We start from the raw sequence: 10,420 nt of genomic DNA, 5'->3' as shown, positions 1-10,420 counted from the left end.
CCCATTGTGAATGGAATACGCTCTGACCAGTAGACAGGGAGAAAGTGAGGACTGCAGATGCTGGAGATCAGAGCTTAAAAATGTGTTGCTGGAAAAGCGCAGCAGGTCAGGCAGCATCAAAGGAGAAGGAGAATCGACATTTCGGACATAAGCCCTTCTTCAGGAAGGCCAGTAGACAGCAAATATGACAGTTGCCTGATCTGGTTAGTATATGTTGACAACAACTTGTGATTGGAATTCCAGTAGTATTCGTTCTTGTCCTGTTAGCAAGGTGGTTTATCACCTGAGCATGCTTATTCGAGATAAGCAATTTAACATTTGATGGAAGCCTGAGTATTATTATTTGAGGCTGGGAGTTGAATTTTCAAGCCCATCACATCTATTCTACTATGTTGCTGGTAATTATCTTGTTTATCTCAGTTTATTTCTACCTGTAATCTTGAAGCATATGCAAGCCAATTTTGTGAGGGAACACTGAATTCTGACTTGAGAGCAGATTCACATTTTGGTATGGTTTACACAGCTTTTCTACATTTAAGATGTCTTTTGGGGACTGGGCTTTCATGGGATTACAGACCATTTTTGCACGTAATGTTCCTTCAGAACATTTCCTCCAGGAAAAGAAATCCTCATGTTAACAATATTCTTTAAAAAAAGTTAGCTGAAAATGACAAACGTTTGTTATTGCAATCTGTTACAAAGAAGATTGCATAGCAGTTTGAAAGACATCTGCTATTTTTCTTAAGAACGTTAAAGGAACTTAAACCAAAGGAGCGTTCAAGTAATTACTCTTCAGGAAAAACAGGTACAGGAAGATGCATTTAAACAGTCATGAAAATTTGTCTGGCTGTGGTACATGCAACTTCAGAATCTTTGGAGAAGAAAGGAACTGGCCCCAGGAACTGGCCCTCAGTCTATTTTCTGAGAGAAAGTTCAAAAACTTTTATTTGAGGTACATGACCAGATGCTGTCTTGATGCCAAAAGAGAGAAACATTGCTGCAAGCTTCATAAGGTCCATCAAAAATTGTCCCTGTCAACTAATCTTTACAACCGTGTTACTAATTACAAGTGTTTGATGTTTGGGGGTGGAGAAGAAACTTTTTATTTTGCAGGTGGAGGGGTGGGGATGGGGAGAGATTGCTGAAATGCTTTAGTGACCTCATGTGACGAACACTCCTATCAAAGACGCTTTTTTGGAAAAGAGATATGCGCATGGAATATGCTGCTGCTTCTCAAAACTTCACATGTGTTTTGCAAGAAGCTGCCTTCAGTTGTAATAGTTTTGGCTTTCTGATCACCACCTTTCACCCAATTTTAATATGTCAAACTGTGGAATTACTACTTTTTTGGTTAAGTTGTTTGTATTCCTTAAACTCAAATGAGAGAAATATTATCAACTGGTCAGCCAATCAATGTTAGAGTGTGAACAGCATTTTGAGATTGAGCCACTATTTTTGACACTAGGTTTATCATGTAGAGCAGTAATTGCCTTCTACATTTGCAAAACTGGTTTAAAAGCATGTGTCAACCATTAAATTAATTCTTGTACATGCAAGTGTTCACCATAAGGTGTCAGTCTGTCCCCTTTCCTTCTATGGGCAATATATTTATTTATTGTTAATTAAAGTACTGTCTGGGAGTATAAATTAATTTAATATGCAATGTTCTGGCAAAAGTATTGTCTGTTAACAGATTACTTGTCTGAATCTATAATTTTGTACATTATATGCTAAGAGAAGGAAATGCTTTGACTTTATTCAGTGCTCTGGCAGTACAGTAATTGCACATGCTAAATTTCCTACAAATGTCTTTTTTTTTCATCATGAATATATTAAAGTGTCAGTTTTGGTTTATTTATTGCTGTTGGGTATAACATTTTAAAGCAGTTATTGAAGGTGCCAGTACCAAAAGTAACAAACTTCTGGTTTTCTGCAGGAAAAACCTTTTCAAAGTCACACAGCACCCAACAATATTAATGGGTTCGTGGGTCACGTGCAACTTTTGAAATATGCAATTAAAACATTTTTATTTCCTTCTATTTTACTGTCTGATTAATCCATTTGTGTCAGTGTGCATGCATAATGTTGTTCCTTTTTAGGATCTGCACATTGAACTGTGCCACATCAACTTCAATTAAACTCTATCATCTCTGGCATAGGTTAAAGACAGGAGATTGTTACGGGCTCTCAGCAGGGTGTTCTTGCCCTGACCAAGGCGAAGGGCTCTCCACATAACTGGAATTTTTCCTTCCAGTTCCCCACACAACTTGGTGTGCCATTTCATGCTGAGTGCTCAAACTGACAAACAGTGTTGATAATCTAAAGTACCATATCATGAAGCATCCTAAAATAATTGTAATGTGCGTGCAATATATAGCCAGCTGGCTTTGATTTGAATAGGTCCCAAAGGTAATGAGACAAATGGCATTAGTTACACCATTAACTTTTATCTTTCCTGTTTTCTATTTTTTTAATAAAAGTTGCATTTGATTTTTGCCTTAGCAAAATCTAGGGGGTATTGGGGGGGGGGAAAAAACTAAAATCAACACCTCAACTGCTTCACTTTAAATACTTGCAAAGGTTTCAGTTGCCAAATTTGCTGATGGCACAAAGGTAGGACAGTAAGTCGTGAGGAGGATGTAGGGAGATTGCAAAAGATAAGTGGGCAAAAATCTGGCCATTACGTATAATAGGCAAAATTATGAAATTATCCATTTTGGCAGGAAGAATAAAAAATAAGTCTTAATCAACCTGCATTTTATATGGTGTGAAATGGTTCTAAGTGATATTTTCTGATTTTGATCATTTCAGGATATTAATTTTTGATTGTGATATTGTATTTGATATTGTATCCAACTGTAGTCATTGTAATAATTCTTGCTGAATGTGATCTATAACAAAGTGTCCAATAGAAACTGTTGAAACTCCATGGGCAGCATTTGTTATTTGTCCGCCTGACACTGGACTCCTGAAACACTGCTCAATCAACTCGGAACCCAGTAGTGGCAGGAGGCACCCATGAAGGCAAAGGGAGTGGCCAGGGATGTTCATGAAGCATGCCTGAAGAGATCAGGTATTCCCATCAATTTGCAAGGGAGTCCCTGGTTTGAGAGTTTGTTTTGAGAAAGTGGCCAGAGACCAGCGTCAACACATTGCAAGGTTTTTTGGTTATTCCAACAAACATACCTGACCTTGCAAGAACTGTATGTAGCAGTGTCTGTATCTCCTGCTGTCTTGGGACAAGCTAACCTAGAGTGAAGGAAATTTATCCTTCATCTTGAAGGATTATGCAACATTTGTTTAGTTGAAAACAACGCACCTGGTGCATGTAAATATACTTTATGTATATCAATCTAAGTTGTACTTCCTATCATTTAAATCAAGAGCACCATGGTTTTTTAAAAAAAATCTAACTTACTGTGTTTGTCATCACCTTACCATCAAATGCACCAAAACATTATATCAGCGTTGAGATTACTTTCAGATTTCCAACATGTTGTTGGCTACCACTGATGTACAGTGGTACAGATGCTTTGTCGCGTTATTGCAAAAGTTGTGAGATTGATTAAATACTTAACTAGGGTATGGATGCAACCTTATGTAGTGCGATTTGTTTTAACAGCCAACCTCCAGTGAGAAATGATTGACGTCACAGACATATATCTCCTCTGCATTCATGTGATCTTTCATAAAAAGTGCTACATTTGTACTTGGTGGCGTCTTGTCATCCTTTTGTTCCGGTCTAATTTATTAAATTGCTGGTCAGAGGTATGCACTGCTAATATACCGATTAATCAAGATTTTCCTTCAGCTGTGACATTGCGAAGTCTGGGTGTTGTCTGTATCCTTCTGTGCCCATTAAGGATGTCCCAAAAGGGAAAGGAGTCTGCGAGGATTTATCTTCTGAGTCTGCTTTAGCCTAAAGGTTTGAATTGTGTGCCTATAATGAGAATACTGTCTGTTTCTAGTAAGGTAAACAGCCTTTTAATTGCACAATTAAATCTATCAGAAAACATTGAACCTACAAGTGTTTCCGTCGGATATGTTATTAGTATTTGATTTAGTAATCAAATCAGTGCACTAACAACTTGCATTTTTGGGCAACTTTTACCATAAGAACTTCTAAGAAAATGACAATGATCATAAGGTGATGTTGGGGTAAGTTGGTTATAAAGCCTGGAAAAAGGAGTTAACTTTCAAGAAGTGATGTAATGGAAGGAAATGAGGTGGAAAATTTAGGGAAGCTGTTTGAAAGTACAGAGCCTAAGTAGCTACAAATAGCAGCACCAGTGGTTGATTGTACAAGAGGCCAGGATGAGCAGAGTGCAGATTTGGAAGGATAACCTGGGTTGAAGAGGCAAGGTTTGGTTTGAAAACAGCTAAACCAAGGTGTTACTGTTAGGTGATGGGCAAATGGGATGTGACCTGAAAAGAACATGAACAGCAGAATTGTAATCAAGCACAAATTTATGAAGCGTACAAAGCCTGGCACTGGCCGTGTGAGCATTGGGGATGGCTGAGTCTAGAGGAAACTCAGATATGAATGGCAATTTACTTGGCAGATGAGCTTCAGTTTCCATTTTCTTTGAATAGCAATTATCTGCTTAAATAGCAAGTGTGGGAACTTGAAGTTAATTTGAGTAATATTTTGTGTTTATGAATTCCACAAGACCACTGAGCCCTGCTAAAGGGAGGTTTTCATGGAAGGATAGCCTTATACTTACTGATTACTCATGACACTGTATGTAAGCTCTCGATGTGAACGCAAGTAATAAAGCTAACCTGTTCCAAGCATTCAGATGGTATCAGAAGCATTTTGGTAACATAACTGCCCCCAACTCCTTTCGTCTAAATCTCCAAGTTCCTCACCTAACTATCCTAATGGCTATATAGTCTTAATGTTAAACAGTATCACCAGTCAAGTGGCAACAGAAGATTACAGGCTGAGCAACCACTGTATCGGTGTGACACATCAACCCATAGAACATCACAACAGAGCAATTGTTTTGTTCAACAGTACAATTTAATGAGAGATTTAAACACCTTTTATATGCTGTTGTCAAATGTCAGATTAAATCTTAAATACACAGTTTTCACCTTTTAAAAACATTCCAATCTGTCCAAGATTAAATAGGGCTGCCTGATGAGCCTTTTGAATATTTAGGTTAAAACAAATGCTGATTTTTTTTTCCCCTCCTGTGATGGTGAGTTTGTTTGGGGGATGGTGTAGACTGTGAAAAAGATAGAGATCCATGGTGGAACAGGTCTCTGACATATTCCCAGCCCTAGGTGATGTTTGTCAGAGCTGGAATGTGGATCAACTGCCTGTAGTGCAGGCACCCCACATATCAACTAATAGACTAACTCAGAGTAATTTTACTTGCTGGCGTTTTTCCACCACCACGCGGTAGGAAGGCTGTTGTTTTAGTGAAGGCTATTTCCTAGCAATATTCTGGAGACTCCTCAAAGCAAGGACTCCCAAACCACAGATCCATCAAAGCTCACTCTCAAGAAGGGATGACCCATAATCAGTGGGTCCGACAGCCTTAAAGCAACAATTTTATTTTTCCACTTCTCTGGGCACCTTCATTCAGAACTCAATGGCTGCCATTTTGGAATACTGCTGCACAAGTGTTCCTGCCAACCAGTGCTGGCTCAGATAACCAATTGTTGGAATTCCCAATCTATGTCTTATGGTCAAAAATATGCCTATACAAAGTGATGTGGGTGGTTTAAAATTGTAATGTATGGAGAGAGTTCAGATAACAGGAGACCTTCTTATGTACGAGAAAGATGACAACATTGTGCTTATGTCACTAGACTACTTTATTCATTCATGGGTTGTGGGGGTCACTAGCTAGGCCAGCATTTATTGCCCATCCCTAATTACCGAGAGGGCAGTTAGGAGTCAACCATTAGTGATACAAAGGTAGGAACACAAAAAAAATGGTTAAGCAATCTCAGCTGGTCAGACTGTTTCAGTGGAGAGAAACAGGTTGATGTTTCAGGTCAATGACCTTTGTGGAATAGGCTAGGTTTTCAGACCTGAGCCAACGGGTGTGGTGCTGGAAAAGCACAGCAGGTCAGACAGCATCCAAGGAGCAGGAGAATTGATATTTCGAGTGTAAGAGCTTAGGCCCGAAATGTCAATTCTCCTGCTCCTCGGATGTGGTGCTTTTCCAGCACCACGCTCTTCGACTCTGACCTCCAGCATCTGCAGCCCTCACTTTCTCTTAGATTTTGAGTCCTGATGCACTCTGCCTCTAAGACAACATACAAACCCCCAAGCACAAGACCAGGCCACTGGGCCCTCCCAACCTGCTCAGCAGGATCATGGCGGATCGGATTTTTGATATTCAACCCTACATTCTGGCATATCCTGGTAATAAATTCCAGCATATCCTGATAATCTGTCATCTCTTCATTATCAAGAATCTATCTGCTTCTGCCTTAAAAATGGAAAGATCCTGAATCACTGTTGTGGAATTCCAAATACACTCAACCATTGGCAATTTTTTTTTCTAATTCAGTTTAAACAATGATCCTAAATCTTAGATTCTTCCACGAGATGAAATATACTCTCCACAGTCAAGTGCCCTATGTTTCAATTAAATCACCTCTGACTTGTCCTGATTCTAGAGGCGACAGGTCCAGCCTGTGTAGCCTTTCCTCATAAGGCAATCCACTGATTTCAGATATTAGTCTACTAAACCTTTGAACTGTTTCCAATTCGTTAACATCTTTCTGTAAGTACGGTGACTAGTACACAGTCTTCTGGATGCAGTCTCACCAATTAGGAGAAAGTGAGGACTGCAGATGCTGGAGAACAGAGCTGAAAATGTGTTGCTGGAAAAGCGCAGCAGGTCAGGCAGCATCCAAGGAGCAGGAGAATCAATGTTTCGGGCATGAGCCCTTCTGGCGATCGCGGAGGCTGCATGGTCGGGGGTAGAAGTGATGTCATGGTTCACGGCGGTGGTTGCGTCCGCTGCAGTGGCTGCGTGGTTAATGGCGCCCGAGTGATTCCGGAGGCAGGTGGAAGATTCTGGAACAGTTGAGGAATCCAGAGTGTGGGGGGGTAAGTACATGAAAGTTTTTGTTACTTACTGTCTTTAATTTCCGATATGGCTAGGAAGAACTGTTTGTTTAGTGTATGGATTCTTCTGTGGATGAAGAACAGTAGAGGGCCTTTGCAGGTCTGTGAGAGTGCAGTCTCACCAATTCCCTCGTCTTGCAGTCATTTTCCATCACAATAAAATATAATGTTCCATTTGTTTTTGAGATTACTTATTGAAAAGGGATTTGTCATTGGCCAGCAGCAGCTGCTGGATCCCCTACCAGTTTTCAGCAAGAAAGGGGAGTGGGTGGGAGGGTGAATCTTGCATGAACTAGACCTGTGACCACATGTAGGCTCCTTGAGACCAGACAAATTGCGGGTTCCTCAGTACACATTTCTCTTTGCACATCTTCTGCAGGGCCAGGTCCTAGGTGGCTTTTCTGAGCTATGGTTCAAATTCAAGCATTTCCTCCTTGACCGTGGATTTCTGCCAGTTTGCCAACCCTTTTATGTACTGCTGACAGAAGACGTTGAGGTTGTAACGATTACTCATTTGCTCACTCGAGTTAAGGATTACCTAATTATCAGTGGTGCAGGATAGGCCATAAGAGAATCTTAAGAGGCACCTATGTAACAAAATGTAAATGCTTGCATGGTGCTAGTTAGTGCAGGGTACGTGACTAGTTAGGCATAATTACAAAGGTTGTCAGGAGCCAGAGATGACATGCCAATAGGGACATCTTGTGAGACATCTTCTCAATTTAAAGTTTGTGCAGTATCATCAGACTAGCTGGAGCTCAATGCAGCTACATTAACTCTTTCAGACCACTGCCTTAAACTACCACCCTAGCTGTCTGATAACCGGGGTAGGGTTAGCTCAGTTGATTGAGTGGCTCCTGTACAATGTAGAATGATACCAATTACAGGGCTTCAATTCCCACAATGGCTGATGTCACCATGAAGGTACCACTTTCTTGACCCCATCTGATATTTGGTGATGCTCATGTTTAACCACCACCAGTTGTCTATCTAATGAGAGAGCAGCTCCATGATGGATGGGTTAGTTGGTGAGCGCAGGAACAGGATACTGATTAGGAATGATCAGCCATGATTATATTGAATGGCGGTGCAGGCTCGAAGGGCTGAATGGCCTACTCCTGCACCTATTGTCTATTGTCTAAACTAGCATCCTGACAGAGGTGTACTCCATTTTGTAAAATTTCATAAGCATCATAAGATTTAGCTCTAAAATGTAGTCAGAAATTCTCCCCTGTGGTTGTAAGTGGCAGTATAGTAGTTGGCACAGTATCAAAATTGCACCATCTTGTTCTAGTATGGACATGCAGCATGATGCATGGGTTTCATTCTGGCAATGTTGATAGTATTTAACAGGGCTTAGCTCATTATCACTGTCAAATCTCCTGCCTTAAAGTGACTATGTCAAATCTACCTTAATCTGCACACAACATTAATCTTCATTGTTTTGCCTAAGGTCTTGAAAATTCCTCTGAAAATGTAAACACAAAATAACAGCATTTTTGCTAACAAGTCATGACTGCCCTCAGCACAACCAGTGCATTGTATTTTCGAACAGGAAACACCAACTTGCTTGAGGTATGTTGAACATATTAATAGAAAGCAGCCATTTATCTGTCAGCTTTATAAATTGATCTTTCATCATTATAAGTTTAATCAGTTAGCATAATATGCTGCATGCTGAAAATTGCAAAGGAATGCTTGAGAGTGTTTATTCATTTTGAAGGATTGAGTTAGACATCTTTCATTATTTTTTTTCGTCCTCTGACTTAACTGAAACTGACTTTTATATCATGAAAATTTGTGGATTTTTAAATAATTAATGACTTTCAGGATTTCAGATTTCTGCCTCAATACTGTGTTTCACTGACTGACTTGATCAGTGTACATGACAATACTTTCAGTGCAACAAACCAATGCATTACCATTTACCTTAGCAACCCTGCCTCGGAGACAGAAGCTCTGGGTTCAAGTCTGACTGTAGGATTTGATGGTGGAGGAACTCACATTCATAATGCAGCCAAACAGGTTGAATACAAGCCTGCAATTCCTTCTAACATAAGCCCAAAGTGGCAGGAGAGATAAAAACCGAAAGAACTGCAGATGCTGTCAATCAGAAACCAAAACATAAGTTGCTGGAAAAGCTCGGTAGGTCTGGCAGCATTTGTGAAGAGAAATCAAAATTAACATTTCGGGTCCGGTTCTGAGGAAGGGTCACTGGACCTGAAACGTTTACTTTGATTTTGCTTCACAGATGCTGCCAGACCTGCTGAGCTTTTACAGCAACTTGGGGAGGTGATGGCATCGTGGTATTATTGCTGGACTGTTCATCCAGAGACCCAGATAACATTCTGGGGGACCCGGCTTTGATCCCGCAATGGCAGATGGTGGAATTTGAATTCAATAAATATCTGGAATTAAGAATCCAATGATGACCATGAATCTATTATTGGAAAAACCCATCTGGTTCACTAATGTCCTTTAGGGAAGGAAGCTGACATCCTTACTTGGTCTCTTCCACATGTGGTTGACTCTTAACCGCCCTCTGGGCAATTAGGGATGGGCAATAAATGCTGCCCAGCCAGTGATGTCCTCATCCTGAGAATGAATAGAGAAAAAAAACTTCTGTTTTTTTTGCAGGAGAGATACATGGTCAGCTATATGATGGAAAGAATGTTGGAGTCTCTACCATTACCATCAATGATTCCAGACAACAAAATCCATGTTACCACAGCAATTTAGACTCCCTAAGTGAACTTCAACATCCTGTTTAGTATTTTGTGTAGTTTATGGGTTTTCAGACTCCTACAGTCAACCAGCAGAGGAGACTGGTTACTCCTCTGTGCCAGTACAGACCCTCTAAAAGAGACACATTTTTCAAAAACCCTGTTCTTTCTCTATAGTCCTGCAAATGTATCCGTTTTTAAATATTGTTATGATATCGGGTCAGAACCCCAAAGTACAATGGATGTTTTTCACTTGTAATTCCAAACGTCTTTTTTGAATAGAGGGCTCCTACATACAAAAAAAATGCTGTCTGTCTGCTATGTGGGACCCACCAAATGTTGCACATGTAGTGTGTCATGAAAGCAGAGAAAGAAATAGGAAGAGGGATTGTCTATCTCCACCGTCTCAGCAGAAAGCCATGTCTTGCAGGCATTTTTTCCTCTTTCACCATTCTAGGAACATACAGAAAAATGGAGTTACAACCCGACTGCAAACTTTGTCTGTGTTTGTTAGTGGAAGAACATGTTCTACTGAACTGAGGCTGTATTAACCTGGGTTTGTCTGCAGTGAAAGTCACACTTGGAAAAACCAACCATTAGTAAC

The sequence above is a fragment of the Chiloscyllium plagiosum genome, unplaced genomic scaffold (assembly GCF_037043375.1).
Source record: "Chiloscyllium plagiosum isolate Xiang-an unplaced genomic scaffold, Cpla_swu_hap1 HiC_scaffold_2, whole genome shotgun sequence".
Taxonomy (NCBI): Eukaryota; Metazoa; Chordata; class Chondrichthyes; order Orectolobiformes; family Hemiscylliidae; genus Chiloscyllium; species Chiloscyllium plagiosum.
The sequence above is the reverse complement of the archived record's forward strand: the minus strand, read 5'-3'. Positions refer to the sequence as shown.